The sequence below is a fragment of the Dendropsophus ebraccatus genome, chromosome 9 (genome assembly GCF_027789765.1).
Source record: "Dendropsophus ebraccatus isolate aDenEbr1 chromosome 9, aDenEbr1.pat, whole genome shotgun sequence".
NCBI classification, from domain to species: domain Eukaryota; kingdom Metazoa; phylum Chordata; class Amphibia; order Anura; family Hylidae; genus Dendropsophus; species Dendropsophus ebraccatus.
In genome coordinates this window covers 71,982,611-72,007,275 of record NC_091462.1, presented here as the reverse complement: position 1 = coordinate 72,007,275, position 24,665 = coordinate 71,982,611, and the positions used below count along the sequence as shown (strand labels likewise).

Genomic DNA, 24,665 nt, shown 5'->3' with positions numbered 1-24,665 from the left:
GGCTTCTCCCAACAGCAATTTTAAGATCTCTCCATAGGTGTTCAATGGGATTTAGACCGGACTCATTGCTGGCCACTTTAGAACTCTCCAGTGCTTTGTTTGCATCCATTTCTGGGTACCTTTTGAAGTATGTTTGGTGTCATTGTCCTGCTGGAAGACCCATGACGTAAGACGCAAACCCGGCATTCTGACACTGGGCCCTACAATGCGACCCAAAATCCTTAAGTAATCTTCAGATTCCATGATGCCTTGCACATGATACCTTTTTATCTCTGTGTCAGCAGTGGGGTTCTTCTGGGTCTCCTGCCGTAGAGTTTTTATCTCATTAAAATGTTGACGGTAGTTTGAGCTGACACTGATGCATCCTGCGCCCTTAGGACAGCTTGCATTTCTCTGGAACTTGATTGGGGCTGCTTATCCACCATCCGGACTGTCCTGTGTTGGAACCTTTTATCAATTTTTCTCCTCCGTCTACGTCCAGATAGATTAGCTACAGAGCCATGGGTTGTAAACTTCTTAATTATTTGGTTCACTGTGGACAAAGGAACATCAAGATCTCTGAGATGGAGTTGTAACCTTGAGATTATTGATATTTTTCCACAATTTTCCACAATTCTCCTCTCCTCTTTCTGTTCTCCATGCTTAGTGTGACAGACACAAACACATGATTCAAAGATGTCTGTCCTTTTTATCTGGTTTTAGGTGTGATTTTTAAATTGCCCACACCTGTTACTTATTACATGTGAGTGTGAATGAGCATCACATGCTTAAAGCGCAACTATAAAATATTTTGACCATTTAGTATTTAGTTAGCTTAGGTCATGATAAGACTTTTTGCAATATACATTAACCCCTTAAGGTCAAAGCCAATTTTCGTTTTTGCGCTTTTGCTTATTCCATTTTAAGTTTAAAAGTCAACAGCGCTTGCATTTTTTCACCTAGAGACATATATGAGCGCTTATTTTTTGCGAAACCAATTGTACTTTGCAATGACAGGCATTATTTTTCCATAACATATGCTGCGAAACTGGAAAAAAATCATTTGCGCTGTCAAATTGAAAAAAAAACTAATTTGTTTTGATTTCGGGGAGTTTTGCATTTACGCCATTCGTCCTATGGTAAAACTGACTTGTTATGCATGTTTCTCAAGTCGTTACGATTACTATGATATATAACATGTATAACTTTTATTGTATCTGATGGCCTGTAAAAAATTCAAACCGTTGTTAACAAATATACGTTCCTTAAAATCGCTCCATTCCCAGGCTTATAGCGCTTTTATCCTTTGGTCTATGGAGCTGTGTGAGGTGTCATTTTTTGCGCCATGATGCGTTCTTTCTATCGGTACCTTGATTGCGCATATACGACTTTTTGATAGTTTTTTATTACATTTTTTCTGGATTTGATGCGACCAAAAACGCGCAATTTTGCACTTTGGAATTTTTTTGCGCTGACGCCGTTTACCGTGCGAGATCAGGAATGTGATTAATTAATAGTTCGGCCGATTACGCGCGCGGCGATACTAAATATGTTTATTTATTTATTAATTTATATTTATAAAATGGGAAAAGGGGGGTGATTTGGACTTTTATTAGGGGAGGGGATTTTTTATTAATAAAAACACTTTTTTACTTTTTTTGTTACTTTAACTAGAAGCCCCCCTGGGGGACTTGTATATAAACAGCATTGATCTCTCATAGAGATCAATGCTGTGTATATACACAGCAAAGATCGATCAGATCGGTCATAGATTGCTATGGCCTGCTGCAGGCCATAGCAATCTATTGCCGAGCCGGGATCAGCGTCATTCCGACGCTGAGGCCCGGCACGGGCAGAAGAACGGATCTCCCCCCCGCGATCGCATCGCGGGGGGGAGATCCGTCCCACTAGACACCAGGGACACGGAGAGTACAGCATCTAAGTGCAGCTGTCAGGTTTGACAGCTGCACTTAGAGGCTTAATTAGCCGGCGCGGCAACGGGACCCGCGCCGGCTAATAGAGGCACTGCCCGGCTGCACGTCTCAGCCAGGATCAGCGCCGTTCAGAGCGGGGTCCCGGCGGGACCCCTCTCTGAACACCCCGAGCGGCACCATGACGTATCAGATACGTCATGGGTCGCTAAGGGGTTAATAACCTAAAATGAACAGTTTTTTAAATACATAAGGCTGACTATGCCCTTATAGCCCTCTCTGGCTCTGACTTATTTCTGCATTCCTGCTGGACACGCCCCCTCCAAGGAGGGACATCCCAGCCATGACCCAGCCAATGTACTGCATTAGGGAGAGTGGGTGAGTCACTGAGGGAAGGACTACAAGTCCCAGCACAACACAGCTGTAGTCCTTCCCAGGGCCGTTTCTTGCACCGGGCGGGCCGGGCGACGGCACGGGGCGCGGACAGTTAGGGGGCGCTGGTGGCACCTCCGGGACCTCACACAGCCTTGGTCGGATAGCGCACCAGCGCCCTCACACCCAGACCGTCACCCGGGCGCCCGGCAGCCTCCCCACCCCAGTCTACCGCTGCCGCGCTCATGTGAGCGCTCAAGACTTGCCCCGGCCGCCTCTCCGCATCACCTCCTGCCCGCACGTGTTCATTCAATCAGCGCAGTGCAGAGCGGGAGCGTGGGTGTGGTGCAAGCGTTGATTGGCTGCGTGCACCGCAGCGGCTCCACGCACCTGCCCTGCTCTGATTGGAGGAACACGTCGATATGTCGGGCGGGCAGTAGGTGATGCGCCGCTACTATCACTGAAGTACTCACCTCGCAGACACAGGTGAGAGGTGAGAATGCAGCCAGTGGGGAAGTGTGTGTGTGTGTTGGGGTGTTGGGGGTCGGGGGGGATAATGTATGGAGGAGGAGGGGGGGGGTCAGGGGGGGATAATGTATGGAGGAGGGGGGGGGTCAGGGGGGATAATGTATGGAGAAGGAGGAGGGGGGGGTCAGGGGGGGATAATGTATGGAGAAGGAGGAGGGGGGGTCAGGGGGGGATAATGTATGGAGAAGGAGGAGGGGGGGTCAGGAGGGGATTATGTATGGAGGAGGGGGGGGTCAGGGGGGGATAATGTATGGAGAAGGAGGAGGGGGGTCAGGGGGGGATAATGTATGGAGGAGGGGGGTCAGGGGGGGATAATGTATGGAGGAGGAGGGGTCAGGGGGGGATAATGTATGGAGGAGGAGGGGTCAGGGGGGATAATGTATGGAGGAGGGGGGGTCAGGGGGGATAATGTATGGAGGAGGGGGGGGTCAGGGGGGATAATGTATGGAGGAGGGGGGTCAGGGGGGATAATGTATGGAGGAAGGGGGGGTCAGGGGGGGATAATGTATGGAGGAGGGGGGTCAGGGGGGATAATGTATGGAGGAGGAGGGGTCAGGGGGGATAATGTATGGAGGAGGGGGGTCAGGGGGGGATAATGTATGGAGGAGGGGGGGTCAGGGGGGATAATGTATGGAGGAGGGGGGGGTCAGGGGGGATTATGTATGGAGGAGGGGGGTCAGGGGGGATAATGTATGGAGGAGGGGGGGGGGGGGGAGGGGGGGATAATGTATGGAGGAGGGGGGTCAGGGGGGGATAATGTATGGAGGAGGGGGGGTCAGGGGATAATGTATGGAGGAGGGGGTCAGGGGGGATAATGTATGGAGGAGGAGGGGCGGTCAGGGGGGATAATGTATGGAGGAGGAGGGGCGGTCAGGGGGGATAATGTATGGAGGAGGAGGGGGGGATAATGTATGGAGGAGGAGGGGGGGTCAGGGGGGATAATGTATGGAGGAGGGGGGGTCAGGGGGGGATAATGTATGGAGGGGGGGGGTCAGGGGGGGATAATGTATGGAGGAGGGGGGTCAGGGGAGGATAATGTATGGAGGAGGAGGGGGGGTCAGGGGGGATAATGTATGGAGGAGGAGGGGGGTGAGGGGGGATAATGTATGGAGGAGGAGGGGGGTATAATGTATGGAGGAGGGGGGTCAGGGGGGATAATGTATGGAGGAGGAGGGGGGGTCAGGGGGGAATAATGTATGGAGGAGGAGGGGGTAGGGGGCATAATGTATGGAGGAGGAGGAGGAGGGGGGGTCAGGGGGGATAATGTATGGAGGAGGAGGGGGGCAGGGGGGGATAATGTATGGAGGAGGAGGGGGGGTCAGGGGGGGGACAATGTACGGAAAAGGGGGTCAGGGGGGATAATGTATGGAGGAGGGGGTCAGGGGGGATAATGTATGGAGGAGGGGGTCAGGGGGGGATAATGTATGGAGGAGGGGGTCAGGGGGGGGATAATGTGTGGAGGAGGGGAGTCAGGGGGGATAGTTTGGAGAAGGGGGGATAGCGTGTGGAGGAGGGGGGATAGTGTGTGGAGGAGGGGGGTCAGGGGGGATAGTGTGGAGAAGAGGGGGATAGTGTGTGGAGGAGGAGGGGGATCAGGGGGGATAGTGTGTAGAGGAGGAGGGGGATCTGGGGGGATAGTGTGTAGAGGAGGGGGGTCAAAGGGGATAGTGTGTGTGGGGATGGGGTACAGATGGGGTAGTGTGTGTGTGGAGGGGGTCAAGTGGGGTAGTGTATTTGGGGATGGCGGTCAGGTTATTTGCAGGCAGCAGGGGAACTTTATTACTATGGTGGGTCCAGCCGGAGGCATTATTTCTATATAGGAGGCACAGCAGAGGAGGCATTATTATTATTTGGAAGGCACACTGAGGGTATTATTACTATATGGGGGCACAGCAGAGGACATTATTACTATTTGGAAGGCACAGCAGGGGATCCTATATACAGGGGACAACCCACATAGCTACTAGCCTTACTGCACATGACACAAAAAAGTGGAAGTTGTAAAAGTGCGGAGCCTAAGATGTTTGTCTGGCAGGTCCAGAAGAGACAAATTGTAGCTTCAAGAAATCTTCCTGGTGGTCTAGGCCGGTTGGAGAGGAAAAAGAAAGTGACGCCTCAGATCAAAGAAGACGTCACCTGTGAGTTACTGTATGACTTTAGAAAGGTTGGGTAACTATGACATAAAACATGCACTGCTTTTTCTAGCAACAACCCAAATAAATCACTTGGGGGGGGGCGCTTTTATGAAGATTCGCCCTGTAGCCACCTCCATGGCTGACATTATCCTACAGTGTAATGAGAGCAGATGACTGTATCTAATCCCACTGTGTGTGATACCATCTGCTGGGGCTCTGTATCTAATCTTACATTGTGATACTGTATGCTGTAGCTCTATCTGATCCTGCTATGTGTGATACATCTGCTAAGGTGCTGCTCAGTGACTGGAGGGACGCAGCCAGGGAGATGAAGGATAGGCCACACCCACTTTGTCTCAGCCAGGAGAAAAATTCATTTATTCCTCTGAGCCAAACAACTGGGGATATCTCAGCGAGCGTACACGCTATCAACGCAGTTTAGGGCTCTTTTTAAAAGGTAACACAAGGGCTTTTTATTTGAGGAATTTCATTTTTTGGCTACTGAAATTATAGTTGCGCTTTAAAGTGACTGTACCACCAGGCCCAGGCTGAAACACTGGAGGCGGGCCGACCCACCCCCAGTGGGAAGAAATGCCAGCCCCTCCATGATGTGACTCCATTGGAATCAATGGAACCCTATCATAGAGGGGCTAGGGTTTCCTCCCACTAATGGGCCTGGTGGTACAGTCACTTTAAAACAAAGTTAATTACTCTCATTTTCGAAAAAGGTACCAATAATTTTGTCCGGCCCATTTTATGAGTTTTGTGTGAAATTATGTCAAACTTGCCTTTTTCCTCTGTTTTTTTTGTGTTGTTCCAATACACACAAAGGAAATTAACATGTGTATAACAAAACATGTGTAATTGCAATAATTTTCTGGGAGGAATACGTCATTTTCTGGAACAAATTCAGAGGTGCCAACACTTTCGGCCATGACTGTTTATCTGTTGCGTTTTGTAACATGCATTTTGATTGGTGAACTAATTGAGAGATTTGGGAGTTCACCAACCAAATCGGATCATAAACGCACAGTGTGACCCCAGCCGAAAGCTGCCAAGTCTAATCATGTAGCTGCGGGGAGTTAAACACTCTGGGAGCGTTTGGGTTTGGATAACGTTATTGAACCCTAAACATTTTGACAGATTCGCTAAACACAACTCCTCAGCAATACGCTTGGAATATGTGACATTTCAGCTTACTTATATAATAAATATAAAAATACACAGTGTGAACTGCGGCGTGTATTGTAGACATCAAATACATTTTAAGACTGGGTTCACACTACGTATATTTCAGTCAGTATTGTGGTCCTCATATTGCAACCAAAACCAGGAGTGGATTAAAAACACAGAAAGGCTCTGTCCACATAATGTTGTAATTGAGTGGATGGCCGCCATTTAATGGCAAATATTTGCTGTTATTTTAGAACAACGTCTGTTATATTGAAATAATGGCCGTTATTTAACATCCACTCAATTTCACCATTGTGTGAACAGATCCTTTCTGTGTTTTTAATCCACTCCTGGTTTTGGTTGCAATATGAGGACCACAATACTGACAGAAATATACATAGTGTGAACCCAGCCTTATAAGACATCACATATTACATATTCTAGTGTGTAATAGTTGAAAAGTGTTTTTTTTTCTAATACATATTTTATAACATGTAAGAAACGTGTAAGAAAGTAGATTTGTATATTTAGTTCTATTAAAACCCCTCAATACTTCCAGTACTTATCAGCTGCTAAATGTGCTGCAGGAAGTGGTGTATTCTTTCCAGTCTGATAGTGCTCTATGCTGCCACCTCTGTCTATGTCAGGAACTTACTATGGACAGTTCCTGACATGGACAGAGGTAGCAGCAGAGATCATTGTGTCTGACTAGAAAAATACACAACTTCCTGCAGGACATACAGCAGCTGATAAGTACTGGAATACTGAATTTTTTTTTAATAGAAGTAAATTACAAATTTCCGGTACCAGTTGATTTTAAATATTATTTTTTTTTGCTGGAGTACCCCTTTAATACTGTAGACTAATTTAATTTTTGGAAGGCACCTGACTGGATATGGAGGGTGCGCACTGACTGCACATGCACTCTCCTACGTTTCCTCCTAAAACCTGATCGTTAGCAGCTGCCAGGAAAGGGTTAACAGTTACTGTGAGGCTGTAACTCCTCCCCACACCCCTCTCAGACACAGCTCCTGTATGTTTCCTATGAGCTCTGTGGCCAACAGGCTGGATTCCCTCCTTGCTCTAACCCCTCCCTATGCCTTTAGGAACCTGAACTTCCTCTTCCTGCCCTCAGTCTCCACAGGACTGACCTGCAGCCGGTTTGCCCACCCGCCCTCCCTTTTGATCTTGGTTTGTCATGGTGTTTTGTTTCTTTTTGTAATTATACATAAGTTACAGCTGGCGGAAATTACCTGCTAAGCAGGCATGTTGGGTTAGTAAGGCGGTCGTCCGGCATACCCCTTTACACCCCTTGGTCTAAGAGTTCGGCACTACGTGCCCGGTAATTGGTTTGGTTTGAGTAATAACTAAAAGCTGTGGCCGATCACCACCCAGCAAAAGTTACATCGGTGTCTGTGTCTTTATTCCTGGCAGCTATGCTTGTTAATTATGGTTGCTCTTTGCTTTGGGTCTATGTGCAGTCAGGCAACTAGACAACCCCTTTTGTACAGTCAGTGCAGTTTCTCCAGTCATCAACTACTCAGGTGATCACCTATTTCCTATGATAGTCTGGGAAATGTAGTGTTACATGCCACCCATACTGCTTGTCTGTACTCTGGAGGATTTCCAGGTAGGGATCGTCTCCTTCTCTATTCATTTCACCAGCTTTATGTATAATACCATTAGGCTGCCCTTTCAGCATACAATTACATCAGATTGTCAGCAGTCTCCTTCATGTATATAACTGTGTACCAGTGGATTCTAAACTGAGTGACTGAGTGAAATGCTGGGAATTGTAGTGTATAGAAATGTCTGAACCACAAGTGTACCTCCAAAAATATGGAAGAAGGGCTGACTGCAAAGTATTGTGGGAAGCCTGATGTCATGTGTGCTTAGTCATCATCATCATTATAAGCTTTACAGCAATGGGGCAGCATTATCCATCTGCCAGAGAAAAAAAACACAGTCTGATTTGTCCATAGCAACCAATCACAGCTCACCTTTCATATCTTAACAAGCTCTTATAAAATTAAAGCTGAGCTTTGATTGGTTGCTATGGGCAAGTTAGACTGTATAAGTTGCGCATGGCAACCAATCACAGTTCAGCTTTTACTTTACCAGAGTAATTTGAGAAATGAAAGCTGAGCTGTGATTGGTTGCTATGGGACACATCAAACCATATTATTTAGTGTTCTTAGTGTGGCCTAACCATAAGCTGTTTGCTCGGTCACAAGTGTGTTTAGTGACCTTTGCAGTAAAGCGCATCGCCAGTCATTAATGGGTTAATGCTTCAAATGTGTTTACCTGCAGTAACCATGGCAACCATGCACTGTGATGACAAGCGCTTATGTCATAAAGAAGGTTCCATAAAGCAATGCACCGCGCCCTGATCAGTGCCATCTTGAATGCGCCAGAGGACCTTGAGCTTTACTACTTTACTTTTCCCTACCCTTGATGCAATTTGGAGGTTCTAGCAGGGGAAAAGGGGTGATCTGCTTTAGACTACCCCTTCATGGAGTCTCCACCTTCTTGAGAAATGGACCTGGATCTGTGAGGGAGAAGAGAGACATCCGCCAGCCATCAGAAAGGTGACAGATACTGCAGCCATATTTCTCTTACATCCAGTTTGTTATATTTATAGTATGGTATTACCAGTAGCAGATTATAACAGGTCCTTTTCAGGCGGTAGCCCGGGGCCCTGAGCTCCTGGGGGGCCCATTGCCTCCCAAAAAGACTTGTACTTTCAGTTGTGTTCTGTCTCCTGGCTACAGTTCTGCCATGATTTGCAAAAAAGTGCTGCTTTTTCACTGCAATTTGGTACAAATCAGGGCATCATGGCATTATCTATGAAGACTACGCTAGTGCTGCCATAGTTAGAGTGGGGTAGGGGGGCCCAAGCTTGGTGAACATCCCTGGGCCTATGGTAAAGTTAATCCGCCCCTGGGTATTACCCTCTAGACCCAGGGGAGGGACAACTCTCTAACCATGGCTCCCTTGAGGTTTCCACCATAGGGGGTTTTTCCATGCCTGAGTGCTGGAGGGTGACTCTTTGTGAGTCGGGGGTCTGCCATTTTCGGTGTCATGTAATTTTAAATAAAATTGGGACCCTTTCACACCTGATTACAATGTGTTATCTCTTTATTTTGCGTTCTTTGGTTTATCTTATTATGCTTGGGAGTTGGGGATCCATCACATATTGCAGAGTCATGAAGCTGGACACCTGCCTGCTACACATATCTATCACCTGCACAATGAGCCAAGTAGGATGGAGCAGTGGCTTGTAGATCTCCTGCATGTACACTATGGGGGATATTTATCAAAGGGTGTAAAATTTAGACTGGTGCAAACTGGCCACAGCACCCAATCACAGCTCATCTTTCCTTTCACCAGAGCTACAAGCTGAGCTGTCATTGGTTGCTTTGGGCAGTTTGCACCAGTCTAAATTTTACACCCTTTGATAAATCTACCCCTATGTTTGTATCCCCGGATTAAAGAAACACTCAAGCCTTGAAGAAAAAACATGTATCCCAAGGTTTATACCTACATCTGCAAAGTTTATCAAGAGGTTTTTTCAAGTGACAGGGTCACACCAATCATAGCAACATGGGCCCCACCATAAATATACATCATGTATACACAACCCAGTGGCTCTTGTGTGTGTGGGCAGCATCATGGGCAAGGCAAAGTAATGCGCCCCCTCACAAATACATCCAGGTGTGGCCTAGGTAGCTGCCCCCCCCCAATACACAGGATAGAGGATATCAAGCTGATTGGTGGGGGTCCCAGTGGTCACGAGAATGTGTGGAATGTGTCCCCCTCAAACAAACAGTGTGGACGGTGCTCCAATAATTCTCTATAGGTCTTGTTATTCCTTATCTTGTGAATTACTTTGGGAGAGGGGTATGTTTTCATGTACTATATGGTTATGCTCAGACTAGGTATTTTTCAGACAAATGTCATGTGGCATTTTTGGGGGTCAAAAGTGCTGCAACCAGATCATAGCTGTTACTCAATGGGGAAAAGCGAAACACAATATTCTTTTTTCTGCTATGGTGTTTATTTATTTATTTTGTGACAAAAACACCAAACACATAGCCAGACAAGGTTTTGCCAAAGTCTTCGATAGAAGGGAATATTGTCATGTCTATATGGAAATTTGTTTTTTAACAGAAAACCTGGAATCACATGATAAAGATGTTATTTACACCATGGGCCCTGAGATGCCTTCCTGGGTGGGCCCCAGCATGTCAGTAGGCCTTGGCATTCACCCCTTCTGCCCCTACTAGCTCTGCTACTGATGGTGTAAGAACCTTTCTGCTAAGGCTGGCTAGGATTTGGATGTACACTTACAGGAGGAGTCAGCAAGGCTGGGGCTAGTACCAGTGCTATATTACATTAAAGGGGTAGTGCGGCGGTAAACAATTATTCACCGAATAACACACATTACAAAGTTATACAACTTTGTAATGCATGTTATGTCTGTAAATCGCCCCCTTCCCGTGTCCCACCACCCCCGCACGTGTACCCGGAAGTGTGGTGCATTATACATACCTGATCCGTGTTGCGCCCGTCCGCCATCTTGTGCCAAGACGTCATCTTCGGGAGGCCGGCCGAATCGCTGCCGCCGTCCCTGATGCCGGCCCCCCTCTGCCGCGTCATAACTGTGCTCAGCGGCGATTGGCCGAGCACAGTTATGCTCAGCCAATCGCGGCTGAGCATCTGATGACGCTGCAGAGGGCGGCCGGCACTAGGGACGGTTGGAGCGGTTCGGCTGTCTGTCCGAAGATGACGTCTCGGCACAAGATGGCGGACGGGCGCGACACGGATCAGGTATGTATAATGCACCACACTTCCGGGTACATGTGCGGGGGTGGTGGGACACGGGAAGGGGGCGATTTACAGACATAACATACATTACAAAGTTGTATAACTTTGTAATATGTGTTATTCTGTGAATAATTTCTTAGCGCCGCACTACCCCTTTAAGCTGAATACCGACATTGATTACACAGTTAGGACTAAAAGAGGATTTAGCAGGGCTGGTCCCCTGATGTGCCCTATAGCAGCCGCTATGGCAGTAACTCCACCTTTGGCTCTGACCCAGTTGTCTAGACTGTCCTCAGATCCATACACTAACGCATAATGTGGTTGAGTTACATTTGTTTTGCAGATGGCCACATGCTATAGTACTTACAGGGCCAGCCTTAGGGTAAATGGCGCCCTGTGCGAAACCTTTTTTCAGGGCCCTTCCCTTAATGTAACATAAAGCTCCTTCAGCCTCCCTTCCCCCCCCCCCCCCCCCCGCCATTCACACAACTACCACCCCCAGCCCCCCCAAACAACTAACATAACGGTAACGATAATTAAACAATAATTATGACACGCCCCTTTTTGCAAGACACACCCTTTTTTGCAAGCCACAATCACTTGGCCATGCCAAAAAGAAACTCACTGAGCATCAACACAAGGCTGTGCCATTTAGTCTATAGCCATTATTATTATTATTATTTGTTATTAGGGGGTCTCAGCAGAAACCTGGATGAATATGTATACAGCTATGCTCACACTACAGGAGTGTATATACAGGTATACATCCACTACAGGACATGTATATACAAGTATACAGCCACTAAGGGATGTGTACATATAGGTATGCAGCTATGTAGACACTACAGAATGTGTATATACAGGTATAAAGCCACTACAGGACGTGATACAGTTATGCAGTACATAGCTGTATACCTCTACATACAAGTCCTGTATTGTGTACATAGCTGTATATGTATATGTACACATCCTGTAGTGGCTGGTTACCTGTATATACACGTTCTGTAGTGTGTACATAGTATGTACACACTACAAGACGAGTATTTACATGTATACACCCATGTACACACTACAGCTGTAGGAGCAGTGCAGACTAGGAAAGCTGGGTGACTTCCTCTGTAGGAGCAGTGCAGACTAGGACAGCTGGGTGACTACCTCTGTAGGAGCAGTGCAGACTAGGAAAGCTGGGTGACTACCTCTGTAGGAGCAGTGCAGACTAGGAAAGCTGGGTGACTACCTCTGTAGGAGCAGTGCAGACTAGGAAAGCTGTGTGACTACCTCTGTAGGAGCAGGGCAGTGCAGCTGGTACAGCGGTTTCATTTAATATATCAGCTCATGTGTGTGTATATATATAGAGAGAGAGAGAGACAAACGCTCATCTCAACAAAGCTAAGTGCTTCGCTTGCTCAGCACTCTGCTCATCAAGCCGTTTGCCTGTCAGCGCTGCTCTGCTCCCTGCCACTCCTCCCAGGAAAAGCTGGATCCAATCCTGGGAAAATTCTCTTAGTTTTTTAGGATTGGATCCAGCTTTTCCCTGGCACCCAGCATGAAGCAACAGGGAGTGGAGCAGTGCTGAAAGGCAATTGGCTTGATGAACAGAGCGCTGCGCCAGCGATTCGCTCATCTCTAATAAATATATACACACAGTATACACATACATACAGGGCCGGTTTTAGACTAAATGTGGCCTTGGGCAAAGTTGAAGGTGGGGCCCCAAATGCTGAAATATTGTAGCAGCAATTTAAGGTTCCCATACACTTTTTGGTGGTACCTGCTGCTCGTGGTGGGTTCGGCCATCAGTGTAAGGTGAATGGGGCTCTTTGTACAGTCCTCTGACATGATATCAGTGGACATATGGGGTTGGGCTTGATAAAAAATCAACATCCAACCTCTTTGTTCTCAGAGAGACAAGCCGTCATCAGATCTGTCTGGCTATGGCTTACCCCTTCTATAGAGAACACAAACGCTCAGCTGTGCCGAACATTCCTGAGTATGGGGAGGATGGGGCCAGATGAGATTTTTTATATATATATATATATATATATATATATATATATATATATATATATATATATATATATATATATATATATATATATATATATATATATATATATATATATATATATATATCATTAGTGATGTGTGTGCAGCCCTTGCTGTATATAGTGAACAATGAAGATATATACTACCTGACCACATTCCCTGGTGTCCTCAGGCCTTGTCTGTGGGATCCCCCAGTCCCAGCTCTCACTTCTGGTCCTCTCTCTGAAGTGATCGGCCGTTCAGCCAATCACTGGCCGTAACAAACAGACAAGGCCTGAGGACACCAGGGAATGTGGTCAGGTAGTATATATCTTCATTGTTCACTATATACAGCAAGGGCTGCACACACATCACTAATGATATATATATATATATATATATATATATATATATATATATATATATATATATAATCATTAGTGATGTGTGTGCAGCCCTTGCTGTATATAGTGAACAATGAAGATATATACTACCTGACCACATTCCCTGGTGTCCTCAGGCCTTGTCTGTGGGATCCCCCAGTCCCAGCTCTCACTTCTGGTCCTCTCTCTGAAGTGATCGGCCGTTCAGCCAATCACTGGCCGTAACAAACAGACAAGGCCTGAGGACACCGGGGAACGTGATCAGGTAAGTACCAGCTTTATTATGTTATACGCACAATCATCAGACAATGATTTTTACACTTGCCAAAAGACAATGATCATTTGATTACTGTTGTCTCTATATACACAGAGCGATATCGGCCAGGTTAGGACAATTTTCGGTCCGTGTATTATGGCCCTTCAGAAGGTTACATGCCGGGACTGACGTTACATGCCGGGACTGACGTTACATGCCGGGACTGACGCTACATGTCGGGACTGCCGCTACAAGGCGGGACTGCCGCTACATGCCGGGACTGCCGCTACATGCCGGGACTGCCGCTACATGTCAGCACCGCCGCTAGTGGTGTAAACACAAAAACTATCTATATGCATTGTTTTAAAAAATAAAATGAAAAAATCACTATATCAGGACCAAATATTACCTCCATACCGTTATTGATGAAAACATACTATGTATAGGCCAATATTACCACCATAAAGTGACCGCCCCATAATGACACTATATACACGCCAATATTAGCACCACACCATGACCGCAACATAATGATTCTATATACACTATATACAGACCAATATTACTGCCATAGAGTGACCACCACATAATAACTCTATATACACTATATACAGACCAATATTACCGCTATAGACTGACCACCACATAATGACTCTGTATACACTATATACAGATCAATATTACTGCCATAGAGTGACCACCACATAATGACTCTATATACAGACCAGCACACACCATGACCACCACATAATGACTCCTTATATACACCATATACAGACCAATATTACCACCATAGTGTGATCACCACATAATGACTCTATATACACACTATATACAGACCAATATCATGTGACGGTCACTGTATGGCGGTAATATTGATCTGTATATAGTGTATATAGAGTTGTTATGCAGCGGTCAGTCTATGGTTGTAATATTGGTCTGTATATAGTGTATATGGAGTCATTATGTGGCGGTCACTCTATGGCGGTAATATTGGTCTGTATATAGTGTATAGAAAGAGTCATTATGTGGCGGTCACTCTGGCGGAAATAACTCTATATACACTATATACAGACCAATTTTACCACCATAGACTGACCACTGCATAATGACATTATACACACTATATACAGACCAATATTACCGCCATAGACTGACCACTGCATAATGACACTATATATACACTATATACAGACCAATATTACTGCCATAGAGTGATCACCACATAATGACTCTATATACACTATATACAGACCAATATCATGTGGCGGTCACTCTATGGCGGTAATAATGGTTTGTACTGTATATAGTGTGTATATAGAGTCATTATGCATTATGTGGCGGTCAGTCTATGGCAGTAATATTGGTCTGTATATAGTGTATATATAGAGTCATTATGTGGCGGTCACTCTATGGCGGTAATAACTCTTTATACACACTATATACAGACCAATATTACCGCCATAGACTGACCACTGCATAATGACACTATATATACACTATATACAGACCAATATTACTGCCATAGAGTGATCACCACATAATGACTCTATATACACTATATACAGACCAATATCATGTGGCGGTCACTCTATGGCGGTAATAATGGTTTGTACTGTATATAGTGTGTATATAGAGTCATTATGCATTATGTGGCGGTCAGTCTATGGCAGTAATATTGCTCTGTATATAGTGTATATAGAGTCATTATGCATTTTGTGGCGGTCAGTCTATGGCAGTAATATTGGTCTGTATATAGTGTATATATAGAGTCATTATGTGGCGGTCACTCTATGGCGGTAATAACTCTCTATACACACTATATACAGACCAATATTACCACCATAGACTGACCACTGCATAATGACTCTATATACACTATATACGGACCAATATTACCACCATACAGTGACCGCCACCTTATTTTTTTCTCAATAAAATACACCGTGGTGCCTTAGTGACATCATCATACACTATACATAGGAGCTGCAGCCAATCAGCGGCCTCAGTGGTCACCAGAGAATGGCTGCAGCTCCTATATACAGTCTATTCACCTCAACACTTGGGAGTCAGCAGTGCTTCTTATACACACACACTAATTAATATATATATATATATATATATATATATATATATATATATATATATATACACACATACACACACACACACACACTCTAACACATCCATAAAAACACATTATACAAATCCAAACCATCCAGCCCACACACTACACACATGACATGTAACACACACTACAATCATCCATTATACACATAGCATTCATACACACACTACATGTACAGTATACTTACCCCCTCTAACAGCATGCTGGGTGTAGTTGACCTTGTCCATGGCAGCAGCAGCACCAGGAGGTTCTGCTCCTTACACTGCAGCCCTCTCCTCTATCGTCCCGACAGCTCCACACCAGCCTCACCAGGAAGAGAGAGGAAATCACATGGTACAGAAGGGAGGGGGAGGGGGAAGCTACACACTCCGGAGCAGAGCGTCCTGTAGCCTCTGTGTGACCCCTGATAGCAGCCATAAGCTGCAGCCAGGGATCACTGACAGAGGCTGCAGGACGCTGTCTGTGCGCTCCTGCACCTAACACTCACTGGAACTGTGGCAGGGGGCCCCTGGGGGATGGGGGCCCTAGGCAACTGCCCTCTTTGCCCCCCCCTAACACCGGCCCTGCATACATACAGTATATACATGATGTGTGTAGAGGCCAGGCTTGTATATAAGGCCCCATGCCTCTCCCCTCCATCCAGCCAGGCACAGCTCTGCCTCCTCTATGAGAGGAAGCTCACATCACACACATCATGGCCGCCCTCCATCCCAGTGATGTCCACACACATCATACATAACACTGTCCCCAGCATCCTCCTCAGGGGGTAAGGGGAAAGCACTGCTGCATTACATTCAGGAGGCTGGGAAAGCTGGGTGACAGGTAATGATCAGCCAATATCCTCCTATATACACTCTACCTGGTTGTTTAGTAAGAAAGGAACAACAGAATGGCCGTACAGAACACAAGGAAAGCTGGGTGACCGGCAGTAGTGGTCAGCAGACCCAAGAGAAAACATAGTATAGTAATTACTAGCAATGGATTTCATATTTCCTACTCTTGTCTCAGCATTCCTGCAGCAGCCTGTATCTCAGCTTCCTCATGCCTGCAGCCTGTATCTCAGTATTCCTGCAGCAGCCTGTATCTCAGCATTCCTGCAGCAGCCTGTATCTCAGCTTCCTCATGCCTGCAGCAGCCTGTATCTCAGTATTCCTGCAGCAGCCTGTATCTCAGCATTCCTGCAGCAGCCTGTATCTCAGCTTCCTCATGCCTGCATCAGCCTGTATCTCAGCTTTCTCATGCCTGCATCAGCCTGTATCTCAGCCTCCTCATGCCTGCATCAGCCTGTATCTCAGCTTCCTCATGCCTGCATCAGCCTGTATCTCAGCTTCCTCATGCCTGCATCAGCCTGTATCTCAGCTTCCTCATGCCTGCATCAGCCTGTATGTCAGCTTCCTCATGCCTGCATCAGCCTGTATCTCAGCTTCCTCATGCCTGCATCAGCCTGTATGTCAGCTTCCTCATGCCTGCAGCAGCCTGTATCGCAGCTTCCTCATGCCTGCATCAGCCTGTATGTCAGCTTCCTCATGCCTGCATCAGCCTGTAGCTCAGCTTCCTCATGCCTGCAGCAGCCTGTATCTCAACATTCCTGCAGCAGCCTGTATCTCAGCATTCCTGCAGCAGCCTGTATGTCAGCATTCCTGCAGCAGCCTGTATGTCAGCTTCCTCATGCCTGCAGCAGCCTGTATCTCAGTATTCCTGCAGCAGCCTGTATCTCAGCATTCCTGCAGCAGCCTGTATCTCAGCTTCCTCATGCCTGCATCAGCCTGTATGTCAGCTTCCTCATGCCTGCAGCAGCCTGTATCTCAGTTTCCTCATGCCTGCAGCAGCCTGTATCTCAGCTTCCTCATGCCTGCAGCAGCCTGTATCTCAGCATTCCTGCAGCAGCCTGTATCTCAGCATTCCTGCAGCAGCCTGTATCTCAGCTTCCTCATGCCTGCAGCACCTGTATCTCAGCTTCCTCATGCCTGCATCAGCCTGTATGTCAGCTTCCTCATGCCTGCAGCAGCCTGTATCTCAGCTTCCTCATGCCTGCAGCAGCCTGTATCGCAGCATTCCTGCAGCAGCCTGTATCTCAGTTTCCTCATGCCTGCAGCCCCACCAGGGTGAGCTCCGTCTCCTCCCTCCAGAACATGACTGTAATAGCGCCCTCTACCGGCCCGAGGCTCCTCCCCCCACTGCGGACGGTGTACCTGGTACTGAGCTGTACAGTGATGGGCACAGTGGTCCGTTGTTAGGAGCCCAGGCTGTGTGTATGGAGCACTGATCCCTTCCTCCTGCCTCCTCACAGCAGGATGAGAGAGACATGGTGCCGCCCCCAGCCTGCCACACACTGCCCCCTGTGGTGGAGGACACTCACTGCAGCTTCTGACAGGACACAGAGGCCGGGAGCTGTGCGGAGTGACGTGTCACCTGCTGTAATGTGTAGCGGCCAATAGGGAGGAGGTGGTGGCGGGAATACGAGGCCTCATCCACGCAGCAGCAGCATCTCTGTAGTGTCCTCTGGCAGAAACACAGCACATCTGACTTCTATTTGTAGTTAGGTGTGCAGTGCATCTCTCTACCAGAGCGCCCCCTAGCTGGCCGGGAGTGAGGCGCCCTGTGCAAGCGCACAGCTCGCACACCCCAAAGGCCGGCCCTGAGTACTTATAATACTTTTGAAATGCTGCTGCTAACCTGTGTTTTGTTAATACTTGCTAGTAGAGATGAGCGAACCTCGAGTCCATCCAAACCCGAACTTTCAGCATTTGATTAGTGGTGGCTGCTGAAGTTGGATAAAGCCCTAAGGCTATGTGGAAATCATGGATATAGTCATTGGCTGTATCCATGTTTTCCAGACAACCTTAGAGCTTTATCCAAGTTCAGCAGCCCCAGCTAATCAAATATCGAACTTTCTGGTTCGGATGGACTCGAACCCGGTTCGCTCATCTCTACTTGCTAGTCATTGCAATTACTCCCTGAGGCTTCACACTGCCTTAACATTCTGGAAAAATGGCAATAAAAATGCCTTGGCGTTTTTTTTTGCAAAGACGCCAGCGGCCAGATGTAAGCCAGAAGTCAATGGAAGTTTATGATATGCCTTACAGTATAGCCGGCATTGGGGGGGGGGGGTTGTGCAACAGGCCAGCAGCCTGCACCATCCCTGAGTGAGCTCTGCCGGGGGTAAGTTACCATTCCAGTGCCTTGCACACTGTGTCACGTAGTGAGAGCGCCCGTAATAAGTGTATATTGGTGATATGTATAACTTTTGGGGGGCAATATAATACTTTAATAAAAATTTTCGACGGACTTCACCTTTAAAACCCACCTTTACACCCCTGTGAAAATATGAAAAATATTTATTGGTTGTGGGGGCATTGGGCTAGATAAGTATGTTTTAGTACACAGGGGTTGGAATACCCCTTTAGGGGACCTTCACACAGGGCAACTCGCAGCAAAAATCTCGCTGTGACTTTTGCAGCGAGATCCGCTACGATGAAAGGTCCTGGCAGATTATTAGAGATGAGCATGCGCGAGTCGATCCGAACTCGAACTTTCGTCTCATTTTCTCCCTACAACACATCAACCTCAAAAACTGACTGTTCACATGAGTCATGTCTGATCCATCCTGCTCCTGGGCTGACTGCCATCTCCTCCCATGTGTACATATAACAATCTACATTACACAGGGAACAGATAAGGAGCAGAGAACAGACTAGTGACCGTGCCAGGGGTAGTGAGTGTGCACGGGGCAGTGACTGGGCACAGGGCAATGAGTGTGCACGGGGCAGTGACTGGGCACAGGGCAATGAGTGTGCACGGGGCAGTGACTGGGCACAGGGCAATGAGTGTGCACGGGGCAGTGACTGGGCACAGGGCAATGAGTGTGCACGGGGCAGTGACTGGGCACAGGGCAATGAGTGTGCACGGGGCAGTGACTGGGCACAGGGCAATGAGTGTGCACGGGGCAGTGACTGGGCACAGGGCAATGAGTGTGCACGGGGCAGTGACTGGGCACAGGGCAATGAGTGTGCACGGGGCAGGACACAACAAGTGGGAGCAGAAAACTCCTCATAAAGGCGGCAGCAGCAGGTCACACAAGGTCTCAGCTCCCTCTCTGCTCGGCACCGCCCCATTTCCTGCACGTCACACAGTGCCGGGTCATACCAACTACAACCCACCGTGGGGGTGCAGACGTAGACTATTCCACATCAGCTAGGTAAAGCAGCAGGTATTTAGACCTCTTAGCAGTGATGTTATGATGAGTTAGTCCTGTATATGAGTTGTGTGTGTGAACCTGTCGCCTCATGCTTGCTGCTTAGGATGTAGGAGTTGGTTTATTCCACAAGTAGACAGGCGGCTGATCTGTAGGCTGAGCCGAGCTATCTCCTCCTGTAAGTGAATGTGTATGGTGCAGGTAGAGGATGGGAGTGCTGCATGTTATTGTAGTCAGATGTCCTGTGATCTGTCCTGCTGCTCACTGTGTAGGGGATGGTATTGCAGGGACTGGATCCTTTGCAGCAGTTTCCTGTCACTTTATCTACATTTTGCTTCTGTAATACTTTTATGTCTTCTGACTGTGCACTGGCGTACAGATCCCCGGGCTGTGTGTACATCGTATGGCGTACAGATCCCCGGGCTGTGTGTACATCGTATGGCGTACAGATCCCCGGGCTGTGTATACATCGTATGGCGTACAGATCCCCGGGCTGTGTGTACATCGTATGGCGTACAGATCCCCGGGCTGTGTGTACATCGTATGGCGTACAGATCCCCGGGCTGTGTGTACATCGTATGGCGTACAGATCCCCGGGCTGTGTGTACATCGTATGGCGTACAGATCCCCGGGCTGTGTGTACATCGTATGGCGTACAGATCCCCGGGCTGTGTGTACATCGTATGGCGTACAGATCCCCGGGCTGTGTATACATTGTATGGCGGACAGATCCCCGGGCTGTGTATACATTGTATGGCGGACAGATCCCCGGGCTGTGTATACATTGTATGGCGGACAGATCCCCGGGCTGTGTATACATTGTATGGCGGACAGATCCCCGGGCTGTGTATACATTGTATGGCGGACAGATCCCCGGGCTGTGTATACATTGTATGGCGGACAGATCCCCGGGCTGTGTGTACATCGTATGGCGTACAGATCCCCGGGCTGTGTGTACATCGTATGGCGTACAGATCCCCGGGCTGTGTGTACATCGTATGGCGTACAGATCCCCGGGCTGTGTGTACATCGTATGGCGTACAGATCCCCGGGCTGTGTGTACATCGTATGGCGTACAGATCCCCGGGCTGTGTATACATTGTATGGCGTACAGATCCCCGGGCTGTGTATACATTGTATGGCGTACAGATCCCCGGGCTGTGTGTACATCGTATGGCGTACAGATCCCCGGGCTGTGTGTACATCGTATGGCGTACAGATCCCCGGGCTGTGTGTACATCGTATGGCGTACAGATCCCCGGGCTCTGATACTTGGCGCTGCTGCTGCCATGCTGGCTGACTGTAGCACAGTGAAAGGTGCAGGTACTGGCTCATGGACTGGAAGAGTGTGGCTGGTGGGAACAGGGACTTATTTCAGTCTGAATGCTTTATAGGGGTTAGTAGCTATGACCTGTGTTTTTTTTTTGTTTTTGTTTTTTTTTAGGCTAGGCTATGGGCGTTTGAGGACATGTGTTGGTTATATTACTTACAGTGCTTTATTATTGGCTGTAAGATTTGTTAGTTTTGTAATGTAATATTGTTATTATTTAATGCTGTATGGTTACTGATCCCTTTGTCCATTTCTGTATGAGTTTTTAGAGCATTAAAAAAAGACCCCACTTTGTTTATTGGGCACTGTATATACCAGTAGGTGCACGCATGACCTAAAAAAGCCATACTGCCCTCTGTGGGGTGGGATTTGACACCAGTTGTAGTGTATGGATATCCCATGTGAGGTGTCACCAGAGTTCTGTGAGCCTGTGAAGTGGGGGGTGGGCTATGTAGTGTAGAGGAGCCCTGGAGAGGTAGGGGGGGGCTGTGTAATGTAGAGGAGCCATGGAGAAGCAGGGGGCTGTTTAAAGGGGTTATCCAGCGCTACAAAAACATGGCCACTTTCTTCCAGAGACAGCCCCACTCTTGTCTCCAGCTTGAGCGGGGTTTTATTGCTTAGTTCCAGTGAATGGAGCTTTACTGCAAACTGCACCTGAACTGGAGACAAGAGTCGTTTTGTTTCTGAAAGAAAGTGGCCATGTTTTTAATGTAGTGTAGAGTAGCCCTGGAGAGGTAGGGGGGCTGTGTAATGTAGAGTAGAGGAGCCCTGGAGAGGTAGGGGGGCTGTGTAATGTAGTGTAAAGGAGCCCTGGAGAGGCATGGGGCTGTGTAATGTAGTGTAGAGGGGCCCTGGAGAGGTAGGGGGCTGTGTAATGTAGTGTAAAGGAGCCCTGGAGAGGCATGGGGCTGTGTAATGTAGTGTAGAGGGGCCCTGGACCCCATTTACTTGTATGGCTGACGCATAACCAACTAGTGACTTACCACTGATTGTCATCAACATCCTGCAGTATATTTATATAAACATTTCTGAACTTCCTATAAAAAGTATATTTTACAATATTAATAGGTGGTTTTTTAAGCTACGGTTGGCGTTGATACATTTCTATTGATTCTGATACCTGTTCTGTCAGTGTCAATGTGATTACATAGAGTACTTGCAGCGGGATTGTCATCCTGCTGCAAGTATGCAAGTGCCACCCCCATTAAAGTGACTGTACCTTCAGACCTAGACTGAAGCACTGGACCCGACCCACCCTTAGTGGGAGGAAACCCCTGCCCCTCTATAATAGGGTTCCATTGATTCTAATGGAGTCACGTCATGGAGGGGCTGGAGTTTCTGTCCACTAAGGGTGGCTCGGCCAACCTCCAGTGCTTCAGCCTGGGCCTGGTAGTACAGTCCCTTTAACCCCCCTCTGCCGGAATTTTACCTCGTCCACACTCTGGCCGCATCTGAGGCTCCCAGCTCCCAGAGGTCCCACACAGCCAATCAGTTCACAGCCCCGCTGCAGTCACTGATTGGGTGTGCGGGACCTCTGGAAGCTGTAGATGTGGCCGAAGCATGGACAAGGTAAAGTATATTCCGGGGGCTGTACTTTCATACTGTAGCTGCGAGTATGTAATCACATTGACACTGACAGGAGAGGTATCCGCAGCGCATTTCGCTGCAAACTCACAGCATAAAATCTGCTGCGGATACGTTACGTGTAAAGCTACCCATACAGTATATCTGCAGGGAACTGTCTTAATGTGGTCACTAATTGGTGACAAATTTGTGTGTGGAGGTTTTGGGGTCAGCCACATGATCAGGATATCGCTGGGGAGAGTGCAGCTAAGGGTGGTATTACACAGGCCGATGGGGGCCCGATAATACCTCGTTTACTGGGCCTATTACACGACCTGATAATCGTTTAACAAGGGCTGCCAGGACATCGTTACTGATGTTCTTGCAGCCCTTGCCTAAACTATATACATTACCTATCCACACTCCAGGGCTGCTCCTGCATTCCGCTTCTCCCTGGGTCCCGCGCTGTAGCTTCAGAGCGGCCTGAAGCTAAAGCGTGCGGGACCCGGGAAGAAGCGGACAGCAGAAGCAGCTCTGGAGCGTGGATAGGTAATGTATATCACCAGTCGCCAGCCGCGCACCACTATTACACGTAGCGGTGCGCAGTCGGCGCCCAACAAATATAGGTTCTAACCTATATCAACGATCAGCCAATGATCGTTGTCATTGGCTGATCGTCGTATTTATTACACGGAGTAATAACCGGCCGAATCGGGCCGATTCGCCCGATTATCGTTCTGTGTAATAGGACCCTAAGGTTATGTTCACATCACGTTTTTGTGTCCAGCACAAAAAAAAATACTATTCAAGTCAATGGGGCAGTGCTGGGCTGAACATCAGCACCCTTGTTTTTATTTTTTTATATAAATTCCCGACTTGTAGCTTGACATGAGGCTGAAAACGTTATCTGAACATAGCCTAACAATAAAGGGGACTTTTTGCTGATTTGTGGTATGCTTAACAAGTGGGTTGGGGCTTAGTGCAGAGGGGTGTGGTTTCAAACACAGGCGGCATGACTTCCCTGGCAACCAAATTTACAACAATATACAGATCCTTATGTAAATTGTAGTTTAAATCTAATTCTGCCACACAGGCAATTCCAGTAAAATAAGTTTCGCTGAACCCAAACCCGATCACTCGGCCAGTGAATCCTGCTGCCTGGAAAAGATTGATGCATCCCTAGGGCTGCCTGGAAAACAAGGATCAAGCCCCACGGAGGGTGAGCATAATAGATAGGCGCTGTCTCATGTAGATGAATGAGAAAGGCCTCTGGGCATGCTCAGTGAAGAGGATTCTGAGCTGTGAGCTTCTGCTATCGTGTGTACCTCTGTTATCTGTATCAGGTGTCACCTGTCACTGTACTCCAGTCTGTGTTGATAAGAAGGGCATTAACGGGACATTATATGTACAGAACATGAAGTGTCAGCTTAGAGTTTACCCCACAGCTTCCCTAGCTGTCCTTTTGAGCTTACTGCTCAATCCCACTAGTTGCACTGGTTTCACCAAGTCCTCTTGGCTGCAGCTCTCCCAGGCCTAGCATTGCCTGTGTTCTCCCACCCTGGGAATCTTCACCCTTAGGAGTGGAGTGTATGCACCAGAAGCTCCACTGAACCACAATCCCCACTATAGAGGGACAGTACTGCCTCTTCAAGCCACACCATGCCGCAATAGTAAAATGGAAAATAAATAATCTTTAAATTCTTCAAGTAATTTTCTAATGACGCATTCCCTGTAATGGTAATCAGCTAAAGCAGTGCTTCTCAATTCCAGTCCTCGGGCCTCACCAACAGGTCATGTTTTGAGGATTTCCCATACAAAGAACTCCTGTGATAAGCACTGA

General features: G+C 47.6%; 1 protein-coding gene across 1 annotated transcript in view; it reads left to right on the top strand.

The window, feature by feature from the left end:
• Positions 1-23,918: 23,918 nt before the first annotated feature.
• The window catches only part of LOC138801112 (putative methyltransferase DDB_G0268948), a 36,150-nt gene continuing 35,403 nt past the window's right edge, over positions 23,919-24,665 (top strand). Inside the window, exon 1 of the mRNA XM_069983603.1 lies at positions 23,919-24,044. The gene's annotated coding sequence lies outside the window, so the exon portion shown is untranslated. The remainder of the gene's footprint in view (positions 24,045-24,665) is intronic.